Source organism: Spermophilus citellus, assembly GCF_964194105.1.
Source record: "Spermophilus citellus genome assembly, chromosome: 2".
Lineage (NCBI taxonomy): Eukaryota > Metazoa > Chordata > Mammalia > Rodentia > Sciuridae > Spermophilus > Spermophilus citellus.
Genome location: NC_138183.1, coordinates 1,741,481 through 1,762,516, shown reverse-complemented (window position 1 = coordinate 1,762,516; position 21,036 = coordinate 1,741,481). Strand labels below are relative to the sequence as shown.

Here is a 21,036-nt window from a genome sequence, read left to right as displayed (position 1 = left end):
ACTATATTCATGGACAGAAGACCTAACAGAAGATGCCAGTTCTTTCCAAATTGATATACAGGTTTAACACAACTCCTGTCGGATTCCAACAAGACAGCCAGCTGTGGCGGCTGGTACCTGCAGTTCCACTACTCGGGAGGCTGAGGCAGGAGGGCTGCTCGAGCCCTGAAGTTGGGGGCCAGCCTGGGCAACACAGTGAAAACCTGTCTCAGGGAAAAAAAAAATCCAGCAAGGCTTTTTGTAGATATAGACAAGATAACTCTAAAATTTAGCTGGGGGTGCAGCTCAGTGGTAGAGTACCTAGCATACATGAGGCCTGGCACTGCAAAATAAATAAATAAATAAAATAAACCATATGATTCATGTCCCTGTCCAGGCATCAAAAAATTAAAGAAGTAAGTAAATAAAGTTCTTTGAAAAGGCAAAGTGATCACAATGACCAAGACAACTGGGAAAAGATTGAGATGGGAGGGACAATGCTTCTGATTTCAAGATGGATCATGGCCGCAGTAATCATACAGTGTGCTCTGGACAGAAGGGCAGGCACATCTGGGGATCAGGACAGAAAACCCCAGAACAAACCTTCACAAACATGCCACGTAGGGACAGAACCCAGCACCCGGGCACGCCAGGCAAGCACTGCCCTGAGCCATGCCCCAGCCCCAGCTGAGTCCTCTGCAGGGGGCAACAGCGGGTCAGGAGCAGAGGGCTGGCTCGGCAGCATCCAGAGGCAGACAGCAACACATCCTGGCCCTGGACTGCGCACTGCCAGCACTCATGAAAACGGACTCACAACGCGAAATGTGAAATGTAAACAGACCAAAACGCGAAGCTTTTGCTCAGCAAAAGACCCAGTTAAGAGAATGAAAAGGTAAGATACAGCCTGAGAGAGAAAACAGAGCTAAGCCACATGACCTGAAAAGGGCTAGTGTCCAGGTGACATGGGAACCTCAAGCCTGACCACGGACATACAGTCCAGTCAGCAGACGGCAGACAACGTGAGGGACATTTCACAAGAAAGGACCTACAAATCTGGCATGGTGGGCACGCCTGTCATCTCAGCAGCTTGAGAGGCTGAGACTGGAGGAGTGCAAGTTTGAGGCCAGCCTCAGCAACTCAGCAAGACTCTGTCTCAAAATAAGATAAAAAGGGCTGGGGGTGTGGCTCACCAGTAGAACCCTGGGTTCAATCCCCAGAACCAAAAAGAGAAAAAGGAGAGAGAAATAAAAAGAAAGGACCTGCAGGCGGCAAATGATGGTGCTGGCACGCTGGTAGGCAGGAATGCAGATTCGAGCCACAGTGAGACGCCACTGCACACCTAGAAATTAACTGGAGTAAACACCGCTGTGGGAGAGAATGCCCTCTTCCCTCTCTTCCCCTCCCGTGCCTTCCTCTTTCCTTTCTTTAAAACAGCTTCAGTGAGATAAAACCCACACACCATGAAACTCACACCAAGGGCTGGGGAGTAGCTCAGGGCAGGCACAAGCCCTGGGTCCCCCTGGCACACTAGGTCACAAAGAGCAATTACCACTTCCAGTGCCCAGCCCCGTGGTCAGGGAAGACTCCACTGCATGGACACACCACTGTGTCCGATCTTTCCTTTTGTTGTTGTTGTTTTAGAGAAGTACCTGTCTACTCTGTGGTGGGTCAACTTAAAATAAAATTTTCAAGATCCTTATTTAGTTTAATAAGCTGCTCTTTCCCTCCTGCCCTGAAAGCTGGGCCTAACACCCCAGAGGTATTGGTTCTAGATCAATAATGATCAATGTCTACATACCTGGGTGATTTGTAAGTGCGGGAGCACACTGGTCAGCAAGTCAAATTTTAAAACCAGCTTTTACTTATTTATTTATTTTATTTTATTTTTTTTTAAAGAGAGAGTGAGAGAGGAGAGAGAGAGAGAATTTTTTAATATTTATTTTTTAGTTCTCCACGGACACAACATCTTTGTTGGTATGTGGTGCTGAGGATCGAACCCAGACTGCACGCATGCCAGGCGAGCGCGCTACCGCTTGAGCCACATCCCCAGCCCTATTTATTTATTTTAAATCACAGATGAGATCAACATGTTTCTGGTCACTCTTACAAGATTTAAAGGTTGCCTGTGTGGCCTGTGAGTGCAGGCACACGTGTGTTGTACATGTGCGTCCTCAATTCCCTTGCATGTGTGCACATGTGGGCGTGTGTATGTGACATGTGTGACTTGCGTGTGCATACACAGTGTCCTGTGTGCACATTGGCAGACACGTGGTGTGTCTGCACTGCGTCGTGCGTGCATGTGCGTGGCATGTGTGTACACACAGCTGGGGTGCATGTGTGGCATGCACGTGTGCTATGTGCACACGTGAGTTCTCTGTTTTTGCAGGAGGGTACCGTGTGCAGTGTGCTCCCCGCGTGCCCGCGTGCCCAGGCCCCGCTGCGAGAGAAGCAGCCCCAGCACCTTCCTCATGCCACCTCACCCCTCTTTCCAGAGAGGTCAGCTGGGAAGTTAAGAAGTTAAAAGGGATGAAACGGGGCGCTGGCGGGAGCTGCAGGGGGCGGCCGTGCGCCAGAGCAGCTCCAGAGCAGCTCGGAGAGTCGCTCTGCTCATCAAGGGGAAGAGGTGCTTTGTCCTCAAGTGAAGCCAAGGGTCGTTCCAAACGTGAAAGAGCCTGCGACCAGATGAGAGGCTTGGCGGTGAATGGGAAGCCGCAGGCCTGCCGAGCGCGCAGCCGGGTTCACCGCACGAGGGACAAGGGACGGGTCTGAGGAGGACGTGGAGGGTTGGGCAAATGCCATGGCGCTCCCCACGACGGACACGAGGTCTCCGCTCCGAACGACTGCTGGCCTCGGGGTTCGCAGCCGGCAGCGACGGGGCAGCAGGTGCTCTTTCCCTCCCGCCCTGAAAGCTGGGCCTGACGCCCCAGAGCGGCTTCTGCACCAACCACATGACAAGCTCAAAGTCCTCGGCCAGGCATGGGCCACAGCGGGATGCCTGGGCAACTGGGTGGGGGCAGCGGGTGTACCTTAGTGGTAGGGCACCCCGGGTTCAGAAGTCAAGGTTAAGCTCAGGTTCGGAGTCCTCGGGCTCCTCAATACTTACCGTCCCTGCCTGAGGACGCAGGCAACCTAAAGCCACTTGCTGGTCTTGGCGGATGGGACTACCTCCCCACCTCAGGTCTCTCCGATCTCCATGCGCCTTCCCCACACAGACGCTAGACACTTTGTGGACAGGGCTGGACTGTGCCTCTCACCATCCTCTGTGCTCCCAGAGGAACAGGAGCACCAGCTAGGTCCCGGTCAGCCTCGCGAGACCCACGCAGAGCAGGAGCCGCGAGGGCTGCAGAGCCTCCTAGGCGCGGGTACCCCCAGGGCCACTTGTGGGACAGACACTGTGTGCCCCCGCGCTCACTCTGGGGGGGGGTCAGCGATGGAATCCTCCGTCAGCTAAGGCAGGCCCTAGCTGCAGACCTGACTGCCTCCACCCTATCCCTGGGAGATGAGATGAGTCCCTCCTTCTGTCCACAGGCAGAAAGCAAGGGAGGGCCCTGGGCCTCAGTGGGCGGGCCACATCAGGTGTGCTGACCTGCAGCCTCCACCCGGCGACACTAGACAACTGTCACACAGCACCAGGGAAGGGCACAAGGTCCCCAGGACACCTTCTGGTCCAGGCCACAGCCATTCCAGGGGCTGCTGACCACAGCCAAGCACTGACCAGGCTAGCTGTCCTATGGATGCCTGTTTTTGGAATAATGGGGAAGAAAAGCCAGACTTTTCCCTCTAGACCATCCCTGGCCTCCACGAAGCAACTTCACTTCCAAGACTAAATGAAAAGTTCTTTGCCCAGCGCCCTGTCCTCCTGAGCCCCAGAATTCAGAAATGAACCTTCCTGGAAGCTTTTGGCTCTGGCAGCAACATGGCTCTTGGTGGAGGTGCACAGAGAGCCTCCCCTCTTCATATCACAAGCAGCTGGACAAACTGCTGGCACAGTCAGGACCGCACCAGGGCACCACGATGATGTGGTGGAGCCCTCTCCCCTGGCCCCAGTCCAGGGTGTCCACATTGCACTGGATCCCAGCACCCGCCTTCCAGCAGGCAGGAAGAGCCACCTGGGAGGCGCACAGGCTGTGGGGGGCCAGCTCAACCACACCTGCAGCCCGTTGGTGAACCCCGCAGACAGTTCTCCTGCCTGGCCTCCCACACTCGGGATGGAAGATCCAGTAAGAGCAAGAGCACTGTCCCTGGAACAAGGGGCCACTGTTGGAGCTGCCCCAGCCACCTTGTGTCACAGACTAGACAGATACATGTCCCAAAACTGTACCTGGAGATCATTTATGACCATGAAGAGTCACTGCTAAAGAGAGTTATCAAAAATGTGAAAATGAGGCCCAGGGCGTGGGTGCTGTCCACTGTGGCTGCTGGATGGCTCCACTCCCCAGGGACTGGCCTCCTCAGATTTTGCTCCACACTCTTAGATTTGTGCCCAAAAGATGCAAATGATTTCTGTTTACTCGCAAAGTAAACTTGATCTTCCCACTCTAAGGGACACTGAGCAATTTAGTGACTAACTGAACACCCACCTTTGCCCACATTCTTTCTTCAACCACCTATTTCCATGATGCTGAGGCTGAAGCTCCTGGCCACATGCCTCTGTGTGAGCCTTTGAAAAACTCGGGGTGATGCCACGGCCCACCTTACAGGGGAGGATATGGGCACGTCTCACCCACGGCCCTGGAACTGCACCGGCGGGACTCTGGGGAAAGCTATCCTGGGCCAGCAGACACACCACTGCCAGAGCACAGGACAGCAAGGCACAAGGAAACCTGGAGGACAGGTGGGGCCTGCGGGGTCAGCCACACAGGGAGGCACTGCCACGGCCCACTGCATGCACCCCTCCTGGACCCGGAGCTCACAGCTCACAGGGTGTGGCCTCTCCTCTCCCAGCAGTACCATAAGCAGCATGGAGCCCTGGGTGGCTCAGGCAGGAGCACCTGTCCCCATGGGAGCTGACATCCCCGTCACTGTCGCCGGTGCCACAGACGCCGCACCTCTCCGATTCCCTAACAGTTCCCAAGGGAGCACTCAAGGTAAATATGTTAATTTGACTTCAATCATGGCTTTAAAAAAAAGCAGACGCTATATTAGTTTAGGGTACAGAAAGCCACTCAGGTGCACGTCCTGCCTGGGGCAAGTGAGATCCCAGGTCCTGCTTCTCTGGAGGTCCGAGCAGCAATCAGAGCCCTGGAATGGGGTGGTATCACATAAATGGGGGGTCTCGAGCCCCCCCTTTCTGTAGCTAGGAAGAGGGAAGTTACAGAAATCTTGCAGCTCAAGGCCACTGGGGGATAGCAGGAAGCCAAGAAGTTCTACAATCCAAGCTGGGCACGGGGGCCACACCTGCGATAACAGCACGTGGCAGGCTGAGCAGGAGGATCCAAAGTTGGAGGCCAGCATCAGCAATTTAGCAAGGCTGGGGACGTGGTTCAGTGGTAAAGCACCCAAGTTCAATCCCCAGTAACAACGAAAGAAAAGAAAAGGAGAGAAAGAGAGAAAGAGAGAAAGAAAGAAAGAAAGAGAGAGAGAGAGAGAGAGAGAGAGAAGAGAAAAGAAAGAAAAGAGGAAGTCTAAAATCTAGGCTCCCAACAGAGCCTGGGCTGGGCCAGAGCCAGGCTATGGTGGGGCCGCTGGCTCCGCGTGGTTCCATTTCCCTGGCATCCACTTGGTGCCGTTTCTTTCGGTAGGCCACAGAAGTGGGGGCTCTACTGGAGAACTGCAGATGGGCACCCCAGCTGTGGGGGCCTCCCAAAGCTGGGGTGCTAGGAAGGACTGCTGCCTGGGGCTGCAGGGACAGCACTTCACAGGTGCCGGGCTGTTTGTGCATCACATCACCTGCAGGACACCCCGCCAAGCCCTGCGAAAGCCAACAACTCGACCATGCGGACCCTGGGGTGCAGCCAAGCCGCAACACGGGGTGGTGCCTGAGCTGAGTTGGGCCCTCTCCGGAAGCCTCCCCAACACCACATCCATGTCCGCTCCTCTCTGAGCCTGGGCCACCTCACTGCAGGACATCCAGAACCCAGTCCAGGTTCCAGGGCATGGAAGAGGCAGCCACTGCAGTAGGTCAGCAAGGTCAGCTGTCTGCCAGCACACCAGCTCTACCACCCTGCCCACGGCATGGACGTGACCCTCAGCAGACAATTTGTGTGGTGCGCTTACCTGATTTGGGGGAATTGGGGGAGATCAGATAGGTGTCCCAGGGAAGAGTACCTGAGAGTCAACCTTGGATCCCAGTGGAGGCACAAGGAGTGCAGGAAAGAAACCGAAATCACCACAGACCCTGTCCATGTGCCCAGGCCAGGAGGACATGGGCCTGGGACAGACCCTGACTGTGCCCTCTGCCGCAAGGGCATGGGGACACTTTAAAACACCTCAGGGCCTGGGGTCAAGGAGGCAAAGAAACAGTTCATATATCCCAGAACCAAAGAGGGGCCCAGGGAAGAGTCCCCAAAGGAAGGAGGCCTGGGCAAATGGGGACCTTGACGGCCAGGCCTGACCAGCACCTGGCTCTGCAGGCAAGGTAGGCGTCCTGTGCTTGGCTGGAGGAGTCAATGGAATGACCAGCCCACCCCACTCCCCAGGGGAAGCCAGCCAGGCCAGGGACAGGTGCCTGACTCGCACAGCTCTTCTGCTCCGCAACAGTGAGAGAGCTGGACGCTCGGCTGGCTCCCCCTGCCTAGGCTGCCTGGGCAGCTGGCACGAAAGTCCACTTCACCTCGAGCTATACCGGACCTCCCTCGTGATGCTTCCTGGAAACCAGTGGCTGTCATCAGAGCTGCTGCATCTCTGAAAGGGCTCAGCCTCTCCACTCTGTCATGGTTACCAGACTTCAGGTGAGGAGGAGCCTAAGCCTGGGGCAAGCCCCAGGACTGCAGGAGCTGCAGGCCCCAGTTAGCCTGTCCACTAACCCTGGACCTGCCCCCCAGGCTGAGCACACATGGCCCCTGCTTTTCTGTCCCGAGACAGCTACAGAAGGCCTATGGCCCTGGCCCAGGTGACCAGGCAATACCAGGGCATGAGGAGGGCTCAGAGGGTGGCCAGCAACCAGGCCACAGCCTGTTGGACTCCTGCTGCCTTTACGGGACCTGGCTCATCAAACCACGGCAGGGCCTGGACTCCAAGGCACCTTCAGAGCTCCAAAACACCAGGGGTAGAGCCATCTCTAGAGCTGCTCTGTTGCCCAACTGTGGAGCCACCCGACCTCTCAGGGCGTTGCTTCCCTTCCACGAGATGCCAGAAGCAGGTAGCAGACATTCCTCCAAAGACCGGTGGCCTGGTGTGGCCTGCAGAGACTCTGAGCCAGCTCACCACTAAGACCGTGAGTGCTCAGGACCCTGGCCATGTCGGGGACGGGGCTTGAGGAGGTCCCCTCTGCCTGCCTCCCTAGGCCTTGCTCCTCTGGGGCATCAGGGGTGGCCAGGCCCTGTGGCCACATCCCGAGTTCAAGTGTCTGCTTCGCCCCTCTGCTCTGTGGCCTTGAGCCAGGGGCTTGGCCTCTGAAGCTTCCTCCCGCCATGAGGAATGGGGGCAGCATGCACAGGGTGGGACTAATGCTGAGTGTCACCGTCACCCAGGAGTGTCTTCCTTCACTGAGCCTGGGCCCAGCCTCAAGTTCCCCCCAAACATCAGGAGCTCAGGCACTTTGGTGGGTGCTGCCGAGCTGCGGGAGACCCCAGCACCCCAGGCCCCACTGCTACTGACCAACCAGGTTGGTCTGCCCACAGTGCCCCTCCTGCAGCCGCAGTGGAAAGGCCTAGACCTGCCCTGACTCCCAATCGGGCACCTGTTAGTGGCCCAGCGGTCAGCACAACCCTGGCTTGCACCCCTCCCTCTCCCCAAAGGAGAAACATACCACTTCCCGAGCAGCTGAGCGGAATTCCCTCATTTCCCTCCATGCACAGCCCCCTTCGTGATGAGGATCATACGGGGCTCAGTCCTGTCCAACGCCAGCACCAGGGAGACACCCTCCTCACGGCTGAGCAACAGTGTCCCCGTCACACATGCAGGCTGGTGTGATGTCAGTGGGCTGATCCTCTCCTGGTAGGTGGACATCATGGGCAAAGAGCCTTTCAGACCCTGCCATGGACTCTCAGGACCCCTGTCCTCCGTCCCTGGGTCCCATTCACCCCCCAAAGAAGCCAGTGGCCAGCAGGTGGGGCTGGAGGGGTCAGAGGCCATTGGGAGCTGTTCGCCCAGCCTCAGGGCCTGGTTACCTTTGTTTGGTTTTATTTCCTTGAGACAGGATCTCCCTGTGCTGCCCAGGCTGGCCCTGAGCTCCTGGATTCAAGTGATCCTCCTATCTCAGCCTCTCTAGTAGCTGGGACTCCAGGCACAAGCTACTGAGCCCAGCTGTGACCTTATTTAAAATCAGGGTAACCAAGTGCTGAGTTGGTAGAGTGCTTGCCTTGCATGCACAAGGCCCTGGGTTCAGTCCCCAACACCACACACACACAAAAAAAATGAATGAATGAATGAATGAATGAATGAATAAATAAATAAATAAATAAATATAAACCCAGGATAACCAACCAAGTTAAGCTGAGCTCTTAGCAGATAGAGGGTGGGGCCTGACTCCAGTGGACAGCATCTTGCAAGGGATCCAGATGAAGGAGACCAAGTCCCCTGTGCAACCCCAGGAAAAGGGGTGCCTGTTCCAGGGCATCCCAGTCTAACATTCTAAGACCCTCAGAAGTGATTCTTAGAAGCAGCCGGACCCTGGGTCTCCTGAGCAGCAAGGGCAGCTGCCAGCCTCCCACACTCCCAGGAGGGGCCCTGTGCCAGGCAGCAGGGCTGGGATAGAGGGGCACCTCTGGCCACCCCAAGGCTTCCCAGGAGGACCTGTGGGGGGCTTCCCACTTTCCCGGTCTTGAAGGATTGATGAGTGCCCAGAACTAAACCCCAGGGCATCCTCCCAGGACCTCAGGGGCCCCCAGCTTCAGTCTTTCACCAGCTGGTCGGCCGCATGGGTGTGGAAGAGCTGGGGACCAGGCCTGCCATTGCTCCTCAGGTGTGTGGGAGGAAGGGCCTACCCCTCGTCAACACCACATGCTCAGGCAGGTGAGGCTGCCTGCTGGCCCGGACGACACCCAGCCTGGCTCTGGGGTGCCAGGACCAGACTGGGCTTCCCCACAGACCAGACTGGTTGGGCCCAAGGATATCACATCCTCTGGCCCTCCCTACAGCCACCTGCCTGGAAGTTGTGGCCACAGTCCACTGCCTGGCCCTGAGCTGCCACGGTGCCCAGGGCTCTACTGTGACCCACACACTACTGGCTTCCAGGCCACTTCAAATGACACAGACTCACATAAACTGAGTCATGACGATCAATACCACCCCTGCCTCTCCCATCTCAAAACTTACAAGACTGGGCCCCGTCTCCAGCCCACAACCCCTGGCTCTCCCCAGCCGGGTTCCTAAAAAGTTCCCGCCCGACTACCCACCCTGCACTGCCCACAGTGGCCTGGCAGGGCTTGGCAGAGCGGCCCCATCACCCATGTGTGGCTGCAACACCGTGACGGGCGCCAGCAGCCATCCAGGCACTAAAGTTTTCTGTCCCCCTCCGTGATGGGTTGAAAAGTGTCCCTAGAACTTCACATCCACCCAGACCCTCCAAATAGGATCTTACTCAGATACACTTGAGTATCTTGAGACAAGATCCTCCTGCATCAAGTGTGGCCCCAAATCTGACAACAGGGGTCCTCATGAGAGGGATCTGGCCGGTGTGTAGCTCAGTGATCGGTCTGAGCAGGTGCTGGGTCCAGTCCCAGCACTGAAGGCAAAACGGAAGAGGGATGTGGAAACAGCGCAGGGAGAGGCCTGGGACAGTGCAGCAGAGGCTGCAGAGAGGCTGCCTCAGCCTGGGAGCCCAGGATTGCAGGGGCCTGGGAAGCTGGAGAGGTCCCTCCAGAGGGCTCCGCCCTACAGACACCTAGCTGGCCTTCTGGCCTCCAGGACTAGGGGAGTCCCTGGGAGATCAACGTTCTGCCCCCCAAGGGTCTCAGCTCTTCACCCCAGGCGTTCACAATGCCAGGGCCCTATCACAGGTCATGTGCACACACGCAAACCCCATGGACCTGCAGAGTGGGCAGACCCCATAGTGTGGGAACACAAGCCACAGCAGGAGAGGAACGAGCTTGCAGGACTGTGACATCCAGTCAAGTTGCAGCAGGGAAAAGCAGGTTGGGACACCCTCATGAGAGGACACAAGGTGCTGTCCCCACAGCCAACTGTGAGTCAGCCCCAGCCAGTGACTCTGCTGCCCAGAAAGTGGTCCGAGCTCATGGTCTGCTTGCCCACTGCACAGGTGGAAGGACTGAGGCTCAGGGGCCACAGCAGGAGGCCTTGAAGAGGACCCTGGCTCTGAAGGCACAGCCGCCCAGCATAGGGCAGCCCTGGACAGGAGAGCAGGATCCATGCCAAGGCTCTGGTCAGCCCCAGCTGCCCCAAGAGCCCTGTGCTCCCCATCTGAGGTATACCAGGGAGAGGGGGCCTTTCCCTTCCTCCCTGCCAGGGGCTGCAGCATCCCAGGCATGTCCCTGTTGTCCAGGCTCTGGCCCAGCCAGGTGAGTGTACCTGGGGACTATTTGGCTTTTATGGTCACCAGGTGGACACTATTCCTGAAAATCCATAGACAGGTCCTCCTGCTACACAGAGTCAGGGCCTTTGGGCCCTGAACTTGTTCTGTGGGACTCGGCTGGCACAGGACAGAGCTCTGGGAAGCAACCTGCTAGTGGGCAGACTGCACGACCCACCAGGACCAGCTGGAAGGGCTGATGTGGGGGACAAGTCCACCAAGAAAGCAGTCCAAGCTCCCACACCAGACCCAAGCCACAGCCTGCTCTTTCCTAGTAGGGGCCCCTGAGGCCCCTGGAAGCAGCCAAGCCCAGATGGTCAATCGGCCAGTGGGATGCGCACTGCACCCAGGCCAGGCCAGGTCCCTTCTCCAGGGACTGCCAAGCACTTGGGGCTCGAGGGCCCAGGTCCAGTTACAGTCACAGCCATCATAATCACAGGGCATGACTGTGGTCCTGCCGGGTCCCTAGGACAGTGGGCGACGGCCTTGGATGGTCTTCAGCACACAAGGTTCCTGCGAGGCCTGGAGGACACAGGCTCCCCTGCTCCCCTGGCCTCTGGGGGCCCATCTTGCCTGCTCCCCCAGGTTCTGGGATCCGTGCCACCGACGAGGGCCCAGGCCTGGGTGCAGAGGGCCGGTGGGGAGGAAGGAGGACCCTGGAGGTCTCGAGCCCCTGGGAGCCAGCCTGGGCCCGCATCCCGAGAGGATTCCCAAGCTGGCGGGCAATTTGCATAATATTCTTTGCAAGTTAATATCAGACTCTGATAATGATCTCGGCATCTAGGAGCTGAGGCGCTGTTACAACACTAAGTAATCATATTTTAAATTATGTTTCCCTTTATAGAAAGGTGTTGCAAAAACACGCAGACGTGAAATCTGTCTGTTGCAGCCCACTGCCAGCCACCTGACCAGCTCCGGCGCCACCCCCTCCCTGTCTGTAGCAGCACAGACCCGGGAGGCAGCCACAGCCCCCCTCCTGGCCCCCACCCAAGTCTGAGGGGCCCCTTGCTCTGCAGGGCCAGTGGCCTCAGAATCCTGAAGTGCAAGGGCCAGGGAAGGAGATCGGGGACACCCTGCCGTCACCCCCCCCAGTGCCCACCAGGGCTGATGGCCAGGGTTCCTGTGAGACAGGAGGGTCCTGGGAACTCCCAACCCTCCAGGCTCAGCTCCCCTCAGCCAGCACCACAGCGCCCCCTGTGGCACGTGCCTCCACCCCGGGCCTCCTGGGCCCCCCCCCTCCTGTCCTGCACAAGCACACCCCAAATACACGTCCCACAGCCAAGGGCCAGGGGGCCTGCCCCTCCCAGGCCTCTTCTCCCTGGAGGGGCCGTCCCACCACTCAACCTCTATTTTCCTGAAAGCTTTTTTTCCTTTTTATTAAAAAAAAATCCAATTATAGCACCAATCTCTCAGCAGGGGTCAGTGTGGAATAAGAATAGCCAAAGTTAAATGGACAGGACACAGGCAAGATTAATGCCTGCAGGGCTTCAAAAGTTGTATGATGCGGATTTCATTAACATTTTAATTGTAATGTATCTTTTTAATCTTCTCTCACCCTAATGGCTTTATATCCAAAAAAAAAAAGGGAAGAAAAAACTGCTGACAACAAGAAAAAGTATCAATATACAAAATTTAACAAAGGCGCTCAGCAGAGCGGTGGAAACGAGATTAGAGGAGCAAGACTGTGTTCACATTCTGATTCCTAAGAGCAGGAGTCGGAAGGAACGGGAACGCGGCAGGGCGAGTCTTCCCTTCTTGGCACACAGCAGCAGGAAGGGAAGGCCAAGGACGAACCCCGGGCAGAGCCCAGCCGGCAGTGAGACTGTGGCCAGAGGGGATCCCAACAGACCAGAGACAAGAGGGGCCGACCTCCTCCAAAGAGCACCAGAAGCCCCAGAGCCTGCCTGGTCTGCAACTCCAGGCAGTGGCCAGGAATGGAGGGGGGGCACTTCCAGGAACAGACACCAGGAGTGCGAGGGAGAAGGGGACACCCAAGAGTCACCATAGTGAGAGGGACACTGTCAAAAATAGGGGTTTTCACAGTGGGCTTGGCCCTGACTACAGAGGGCCCAGATTTTTATTTTCAGTCAAAAAACACTCCTGGAGGCCTGACTAATGAAGCAAATGCTTTGCCCCAGACCCAGCTGCCTTCAGACGGCCACCCCTCCCCGAAGTCTACCCAGGAAGCCACCCCCACCCCAGGGCCAGGCTGCCAGGCCTGGAGAACGCCCTGCAGGAGCGCTCGCGCTCACCCCAGTGACTATATAAGGGCACTTTCAGGTCCCTTTGTTCCCCGCCCAGGCCCTGCCTGCTTCCCAGGCACAGAGGCAGGCACTGGGCGGGCCTGGAGCTGGCAGCCCATCCATGGCCATGTGCCCTCCTGGATGCCAGGGCCCAGCGCTGGGGGGGAGGGTAAAGATTCCTTTAGAGAGACCCGAGCCAGCCTGTTCCCCTGGGATCTGAAAACCAGGCCTGGAGAAAGTGCCCGGGATCCTCCCAGGGGACTGGCCCAGCCTCCCCTTAAAGGGCCAGGAGCAGCTCAGTGGGCAGGACTATGCTCTGCCAGCAGCCGCAAGGCAGGGGGACCTACATGGGCAAGGAGGCAAGGGCCTACAACCCACAGTGGACGTTCCTTAGTATCAGGGTGGGGCCCAGGGAGGGTAGATCATTCACCAAGGTCACACAGCCTGGGTGACCTGACACCCCCCCACACCCCGTGGGGCCCAGGCTCAGCACACAGACCCCTGGGTGGGCAGAGCCTGAGGTTAGGGTCCCGTTCCCTCCCCTGCTCACACCAGGGCCCGAACGCCATGCTCACAGATGGCAGACACCTGTGCCGCTCATGGCCTGTGGAGCCCTGCCCAGGGTGCTGCGTCCAGACCTCCACTCTAACTACAATGGCAGAAAGGCCACAGCTGGGCTGCTGCTCTGGCCCCAGCAAATGAGCAACTTGCAGGTAACACTGGGAGCCCCGGCCAGCTGGGAGGCATATTTTGCAAATGACCTCATCTAGAGCCAGGCCTGGTGAGAGTGAGAATTTGCTAAAAAAAAAAAAAAAAAAACAGAGGTCCACACGTAGGGCAGGGGACCATGGCCCGGGCCAGTTCATCTCATGCCCCAGCCAGGAGGACATGATCGTCCAGTCACTCAAAACCAGGGCTGGCTGCAGGCACTCACCAGGGACAGCTCAGAGCCCACTGGACAGGCCAAAAGGTCTGAGAGACAGCGAGGGGCACGTCTCTGAGTTGGGGTGGGGTAGAGACATGCGGGCCCAGCTCCCCTTCCACCTGGAGGTTCCTGATGGCCACACTGCTCACACCCCAGGGAGGAACAGGGGTGCCCAGAAAAACTGGGCAAAAGAGGAATGAAGTGTGGCGACAGGGACCCCGGGGGGAACACAGCACCCGGCCAGGGGAGGCCACAGGCAGGGAGACGCCCGAGTACCAGACCCACGGAGGCTACCCCTTCCTCGGCCATCCCCGGCCCCACCAGACTCACAAACTCAAACCCGGGGCTGGCTGCAGGCACTCACCAGGGATAGCCCAGAGCCCACCATGCAGACAGGGGCTGGTAGCAACGTCCCCTGCCCTGGAGAGACTGCCCACCCCAATGGCATCACCAACGGAGCAGGCCTGGAAGTCCACCCCAGGTTCCCTCAGCCCAGGCCACACCTTGGGGAGAAGGGGCACGAGAGTAGTGTCCAACAGAAGGTGGTCCATCTCAACCAGACAGCCCAGCCAGGCGAGGCCAGCTGGGCCACAGACACTGGCACCAAGGTGAGGGTGGGCAGAGAGGGTGGCACACTGAGGGAGCTCCACCGTCAAGTTCCAAGAGTGTTCTTTACACTGGGGACCGCAGAAGATGAGGGCTGCAGTCTGCACCTGGCTCAGGGTCCAAGGACCCAGCAGACATTCAGCACCCTACTTGGGGCAGCTTTGGCCATTCATTCTGCCCCACAGACCTCACAGCCACTACATGGAGAACGGCCAGGAAGGCACCAGACTTGGAGAGCAGAGCCCAGGAGAGAGGGGCTGAGAGGCAAGGGGCAGGCTGGGGCTGGTGGGGACTCCGTGCCCTGTGCATTCTGGGAAGAATGAGGTGGAGGCACAGACCTAAAGAAGAGGCCAGTGAATCCCCAAGTTACACCCTGTCAAGGACAACACTGCAGTTCTTAAGTTGTCTCCCATGAGCACTGAACCCCTTGGCCAGGACCACAGCAGGCCCCGGAGAGCACACCTTCTCTGCTTATGATCCTGACCAGGCACGCAGGACCCCAGAGGCCAGGCCCAGCTCAGCGCTTGAAATCACTGTTACAGGAATCATGTGGGCTCATGGGCTGGTTGGAAAATACATTTGGCAAACTTTGTCAAAAGTCAGCCACTAGTCCCCTTCCCAGGATAGCCACTCTGAGTGTCCTGCATGTCCCTCCAGCAGTCCCTCATACAGAATTGGGTGTCCCTGCAGCCAAGGTATAGCCCGGTGGTCCCACTGTGATGGCACAAACATTTTCTCTTTGAATGCTCTTCCCAATGCTCTGAGTGGCTGTGAGTTCACAGAACCAGTGTGGCGCCCACACGTGCCACAGTCTTTGCAGGGCCCATGTCCAGCATGAGCCTGCCCTGGGTGTGACCACTGAGAAAAGATCCCTGGCCACCAAGAGGTGACAAGTGATATCTTGTTCTACTTTCTGTGCTAATTCCAACCAGCTGGTTGAAAGGCCAGGGGGGCCAGCTGCTTTGGGCCTCGCCACTTCTATTTCCCTTCACTTGGGCTCCAGCCGAGGTGCCACCCAACAGTGGAATGACCTGCCGAGATGCCAGAGGGCCTCCTGGAAGGAATGGGCAATGAAGGGAACCCAGGCAGACAAGAGGGGTGGCTCTGTAGCCTCAGGAAGATGACTGCTAGAAGGTGAGCGCTGGCCGCCTGGCCCGAGCCGCCCAGGCCTTGTGTCCTTATCTGTGCAGTGTGCATTGCAACCCCCCACCCTGGGATGTCCAGGGGCTTACAGAACATGCAGAGAGTACAGCACCCAGCAGGAGGGCCTACTTTCATCACCTGGCCAAAGGAGAACAGGAGGGAACAGGGTGGGAGGGCCATGTGAGGAAGGGAGGAGGGGGCAGAAAGGGGGACCAGAGAGGTACTGGCAGACAGGCCAGGAGGCAGGGGACTCAGGGCTGCACAGGGGCTCCTGGGACACCGATGTGCACACAGGGGATCAGAAAGCCTTCCCTGGACAGCAAGCCCAGGGAAGGCAGGAGAGAGGTGGCCTCAGGCCTACCCCAGCCCAGGGCCACCAGGACAGGCTTATCCAAAACGCTCTTAGGGCTGTAATGCCACTAGAAAGAGGGCCAGCAGGGGCTGGGGATGTGGCTCAAGCGGTAGCGCGCTTGCCTGGCGTGCGTGTGGCCCGGGTTCGATCCTCAGCACCACATACCAACAAACATGTTGTGTCCGCCGAGAACTAAAAAATAAATATTAAAAAAAAAAAAAAAGAGGGCCAGCCACCACGTGCAAAACATCTCTAAACCCAAGGCCCCAAGAGGGGCAGGAGGAGGACAGGACAGTGCCATGGCCTGTGAGGCCAGCTCCTGGGAACAGGACCTCAGATCCAAGGACCTGCAGGTCTAAGTGGCACCAGAACCCGAGTTCGAGCTACCAACAGCCCAAGACCAACCGCTCATAGCCTGGAGAGGGCTGGGAGGTGACCTCTGGCCTGCCGACCCCAAGGCCTTCGGCGCAGGAGAAGCAGGACACCAAGCAGGCACCCTTAGGAGTGGTGCCACCTGAGTTCCTGGAGAAGGGCGTGAGTTCCAGACCTCAACTCTGCAGACACAGAAACGGTGACGGCGGGAGTCCCCTCCCACTGCAGCCCCAGGTCGAGTCCGCACCCCAGGGAAACAGCGAAGAGGGGTGCACCTGGCCCGGGAGTGGGGCGCGGACCCGGCCCCAGCGCCGACTCGCGGCCGGGGTGCCTCGCGGGGCTGGGGAGGGGTGTGTCCCCTCCGCCCTGGCCCCGGGCCAATCACGCCCCGGGCTTCCCCGCTGCAGTTCGGTCCGGGACAGGCCGAGGGTCTCCGGCGGCCAGAAGAACCCTGAGGGAGGGGAAGACGCCCGGGCGCCCGGGGCTGGGGTCTCCCGGGAACACGCGGCCCGGCGCGGGGTCCGGCTTCTCCGTTTGGGGCCCGCACCCGCCTCCTGCGCGGACGCCGCGGGCCGCGCCGAACTCGGCCGCACCCCGCGGCGACGGCGGGCGGGCACTGCGGCAGGGCGGCCGTGCGCGCCAAGTTGGGCGCCCGCGCCCCGGAGTTTGCGGGAAGTGCGGGCGGGGCGGCGGGACGACCCCGCCCGCGGCGCTCCAGCGCGGCGCGCGCCAAGTTGGCCGTACCTGCGGGCGCCCGGCCCGGTCCGGCCTGGGCAGCTGCGGCGCGCCGCCCGCGGCAGGAAGTGCTCCAGCGTCCCCGCGCTCCGGCGCCCGTGGACTTTCTCCGACCTCGCCCAGCACCGGCGGCCGCACCGCGGCGGGGGCGGGGCAGCGCGGGGGAGGCGCCCGCGGGCCGTTTAAAGGGACAGCGCGCCGGCCGGCCGCGCGCGCGCACTCGCCGCCAGGTGGGCGCCCGGGGGAGCCGGGGGTCCCCGCAGGTTTGGGGGGATCCCGAGCGGGAGAGTCCGGCGCCGGCCTTCCGGAGTGCCAGGCGTCCGACCCTGCGCCGGGCGCCGGCGGGGGGTGGGGGGGGCGGACGCGATAGCGTCCAGCCAGTGCGCGGAGGGCCGGGCTCGGCGGCCGGTTAGGACGGGAACCTGGGGCACGCCTCCCCGGCCCACCGGTCCTGGAGCGCCCCCACCCCGCGGCGGCTGCGTTTGCTCTGGCCTCGGGTTGCGGGCGAGAAGATCCCTGGGCCGGCGGTGGAAGGCGTGGTGCGCGAGCAACCTTGGGCGACCGCCACGGGGCGCCCGCTGGCGCCTCCTTGCCAGTGGCCGCGGAACTGCTGGCTGCGTGGACGCGGCCCAGGCTGCATTCAGGCCCAGTGTGATCCAGGCGTGTTAACAGACACGGTCCCATTTCCTTCATTGGCCAGGGCCATGCTCTTGTGAACAGAGATCCAGTTTTAAAAGTGCACAGAAACAAAACTGGGCGCACACCCCTGAAAGGACCCGGAAAGCCTTCGCAGTTGCTCCTCCCAACATGGGACCTGAGGTCAGGACAGGCTGCAGTGGTCCTCAGAGGCCAGAGCCATCCTGATCCAGCACCCACACAGGGGTACTTAGAGGAGAAAAGGGGTGGCACCATGACAAAGGTCGTGAGAAAGGTCACTGGGAAGGGGGGCCAAGTGAAGAACAAGCTGCTCCACCAACCACCTGGACAGAGACCTGGGGCTAGAGCCTTCCTGGCACAGCTGGCCAAGGTCATTCCTAGGACAAAGGAGCAGAAGCTTGGCCTGTATCCCTGACCCCAGCCTCAGGTTGCACCTCCAGAACACAGTGTCCCCCCAGAACCTCAGAACTCAGGTGTGAAGTGGGCCCCAGGTCCAACCCCAGTCCAGCCACTGCCAACCACTTCCAAACCTGCAGGCAGCCCATGTGGCCAGGGAAGGGGCAGCCTACACGAGGGAGATGCTTGGTGCTGGTTATAGGTCCCAAGGTCCTCCAGTGGCCAGGGCTGGGTCACTGTGTAGACAGGCAGGATGCATGGAGGGTCCAGATGGTGGCACTGCACACACTCCTGGTGGGGAGCTGGCTCACTTACCTATCTGCCCATTTGTCTTCATAACTTTTATTTTCAAAACACTAAAGACATTTTTTTTCTTTTTTATACTGTTGGGGATCAAACTCACACATGCTAAGCAAGTGCTTCACCACTGAACTACATACACTCCAGCCCAAAAAGCTATTTTGTAATGAAGGACATTTGGAAAACAAGAAAAAGTTTTTAAAAAGTCATCAGCTGTCCAGAAAGCTATTTCCCCGGGATGTCTGAGCTCTGTGCCATTTCTGGGTGCATGTGTGTATGTGCCAGTCTATACTTGCACATTTTAAATGCAGATAGGAGAACTCACTGAGTATCAGGCCTGCGCTACATGTTGTGAGCATGTGCGTGTTGCCTAATGTAATCTCCACAATGATCCTGAGGCTGGCTCTCTTTATTCCTGTTTTACAGATGAGAAGTATTTGGTTTAGGGTGAAATTTCAGCTTGGGTTGGGGCTCTGCAGAATGAGACCTACCCGTTGTGGAGGTTTCACTTTCCCATGTGGCCCCACGGCAACTTCTCTCCTTCTCTGCATTTGCTCCTTACAGGTCATGACCTCTGTAAAGGGCAGGGGTGCAGCTCAGTGGTAGAGTTTGCCTGGCATACACTGGGCCTGGTTTCCCTCCCCAGCACTGCAGAAAGAATCATGCACACAAAACATGCCCACTGTGAAGGGCGGGTTCGCTGCTGGCTGACCCCTAGCAGCTGCAGTCCTGCCTCCAGGAATGTGACGGCACCACTGCCTCTCTGAGACGGGTGCCAGCCTAGGATCTGGCCCTCAGTTTCCAAGGCCTGCAGCCTGATTTTCCCCTTTCTATCCAGAGAGCACCAGGCTGGGAGGAAGGGGAAGCCACAGGAGAGTCTGAACAAACCAGTGAAGCAGAGGTGGGCCCAGGGGCCCCCTGACAACCACACGCCTAAGCACTGCCTCCTGTTTTCCTGAGCTCCAAAAAGCTGGGGGCTCACACCCTGAGCACTGTGGTCCTGGGGAACCTACGTGCAGGCTTGGGGGCGGGCGGTGCATGCTCCACAGGAACCGGGATGCAGACGTGAGGGCCTGTGCTCGGTGCCCAGGTGAGGCCTGCTTTCCTCCATCCAAGCTCACACAGGGTGACCGTGAATTGCCCAGTGGAGACCCGGGTCTTCCCAGAGCTGCTCTTCTCCCCTCCACTCACCCAACAGCAGCTCCACCCTCTGGCAGTTCTGGCTTCTCACCGCCTTCCTCACACCCAGATCCCTCTACCCCAATCCTGATACCTCTCACCATCCCATCAACATCCTCCTGGTCCAACACCTCATTCCCCAGGAGGGTGCAGTAGCCGCCTACCTGGGCTCCCAGCTCCCTCAAGGCCCTGCTCCAGTCTGTCACTATGGGCCAGTGCAGAGACCAAAGCCACGGCTCCCCACCTCCTAGGACTCAGGATACAAGCCTTTGAATGACAAGGCCTGGCTCCCCACCTCACAGTGCACCCCTACTCCATCCCTGCTTTGTGCCAGCTCCCTCCAAAGCTCTAGAAGCATTGACTTTTGCAGGGACCCTCCAAGTGCTGACGTCCTTCTGCCCTAGGGTCCTTGCACCTACTGTGCCCATGGCCTGTGCCTTCTTCCCCAGTGTCTTTGAGACTGACCTGTCACTTTCTTTGGGTCTCTGCCCAAAGGCCCCTGGCTCACAAGCCTTCCAAACTCTCCTATATGAAAGGACCAGAAGGGCTGGGGCGCCCCCTCACCCTGAGCCCTTGCAGGGTCAGGCTCCCCATTTGTCCCCTGACTTCTCTCTGGGGCTCATTGGAGGGCCTGGCCATGCCCAGGGTAGGAGCCTGACTGTCCATTTCCACCCTGCTGTCAGAGGCAGCTGAGGGATGCTGGTCCCTGGCTGGTCAGAAGCTCACTGCCTCCTCCCACCCGCCTGAGTCCTGGCACCGGTCCTCAGGGTGCTGGTCGACAAGCCAAGCCCTTCCCCAGGTTATGACCCCTCTGGCCTGGGGAGGACTGGGCTTCCCCACAGGCCCAGCACAGGTGGCCCAAGGCCAGCTCCCCCCTGCAGGGGGACAGCCAGAGGTCTCCTGTCCCCTCTCCTGCTGTGATCCCCCTCAACACAGAAGGGAGAGGCAGGGACCTTTGGTGTAGGGGAAGCGTTTGTATCCTCTTGGCAGGAAGCCTCGGGGCCTCTGAAGAGCAGGGACAAAAGAAACCACCTGACTTGGGGGCCCATGCCTACGGAAGTCCCCCCAACTGTGCTTCCATGGCCCTCACCTTCAAGGGGGAGCTCGTGGCGGCTGGTGGACAAAGTACTCCCAACAAAGACTTCCACCCAAGCAGGTCGGTCTGTCCGGAAACTAGTGTCCTGCCTCGGGCTTCTGTACAGGGGACCGTGCATGGACGGCCCAGGGCGGTGAGACAAGGGTTCTCCCCTCAGGCCCCATTCTGCAGCCCACCCTGGTAGGGATGCCCCCTTTCTCAGAAGGTTGCCTAGTACCCCAGGGTGGTGCACAGAACCCCAGAGAGGAGCATGGGCCTGGGGCCCGCAGAGCAGGGGGCAAGGGCTGCACATCAAGAATGGCCAGGGGACCCAAGCCACCCTCAGCCAAAGCCCAGCCCTGGAGACAAGTTTGCTTTTGTTCTGGGCCCAGTCCCTGGACGCCCAGCTTTGCAAGACCAAAGCAGCCTGGTCAGCTCAGAGTG

At 58.9% G+C, this 21,036-nt stretch overlaps 1 protein-coding gene across 1 annotated transcript in view; it reads right to left on the bottom strand.

The window, feature by feature from the left end:
• The window catches only part of NACC2 (NACC family member 2), a 60,731-nt gene extending 43,349 nt beyond the window's left edge, over positions 1-17,382 (bottom strand). The window contains exon 1 of the mRNA XM_081267293.1: positions 16,995-17,382. The gene's annotated coding sequence lies outside the window, so the exon portion shown is untranslated. The remainder of the gene's footprint in view (positions 1-16,994) is intronic.
• Between the last annotated feature and the right edge of the window lie 3,654 nt (positions 17,383-21,036).